This window comes from Octopus bimaculoides, chromosome 4 (genome assembly GCF_001194135.2).
Source record: "Octopus bimaculoides isolate UCB-OBI-ISO-001 chromosome 4, ASM119413v2, whole genome shotgun sequence".
NCBI lineage: Eukaryota > Metazoa > Mollusca > Cephalopoda > Octopoda > Octopodidae > Octopus > Octopus bimaculoides.
This window is the reverse complement of record NC_068984.1, coordinates 78,833,543-78,834,639: the sequence shown is the minus strand read 5'-3', so window position 1 is coordinate 78,834,639 and position 1,097 is coordinate 78,833,543.

Below are 1,097 nucleotides of genomic sequence, written 5' to 3'. Positions count from 1 at the left end.
GATAGATAGATAGATAGATAGATAGATAGATAGATAGATAGATAGACAGAAGTAGATAGGTAGATAGATAGATAGATAGATAGATAGATAGATAGATAGATAGATAGATAGATAGATCCTGCAAACTCCAAATACATAGGGCTTTTATGAACTCATGCCACAGACTTCTGTTCTGAGCCATTTATTCATGTCCATCTAATTTCATTCCCCGACCTCTCTTTTATCACTCTTCTTAGCTATGTTTCTCTTGGTCTGCTACATATCTTACTTCCTTATATTTCACCATTAAACGTTTGCTTGATAAAAAGCTCCGTCTCTTTTGAGGACAGGACCCATCCATTTCCATGTCGAGAATTTAACATAACTGCATTCCTTATGGACGTACACTAGTCAAAGCTTTATTTTCAAAAGCTAGGAATTTTGCTTCAGTAGTTACTGAACAATATCAAGATGAAGGTTGGTCCATACGTTAAAATCTTTCGCAGAAGAGTAATATCAAGTTTTGTTTTGTTTGTGCTGAAGTTTGTTTCTAATCTATATTGGTTCCAACATTCACATCGCTTCTTCGGTCTTCTTTGGTCTCATTTGAAATTTCATATTGAGAGAGCCATTACAGGATACGACTGCGCATATGCTTTTAAGAGCTCTGTGGCTTCAAACCTTTCCCTTTCCCTTCTTGTGGAACAATCACAACCACAGATGTTTTTCTGTACATTTATTAATTTCCATTTCAAACTTATTTTCCTTTCTGGATCGAATTTCCTGCATCGATTCCAGAGTAGTTGACATCGATATCATGTCGTATGAATAATCTGAGTCGCATTGACACAGGCTGTCCCATAATTTAGTCTCTCCTATACCTTGTCCATCACAAAATCAATAACAAAAGAAACGCCATAAGTTATAATATACACATTCTGGGAAAGTCTTGTATTTATAATCTTAGTTTGCCAAAGAAATATAACCGTAGGCATGTGTACATGTACAAAGATGTATATAATGACACGCACGTACATACACACATAAAGACACGTAATCTTAACCTAATACACACACACACATATATACATATACATATATATATATATATATATATA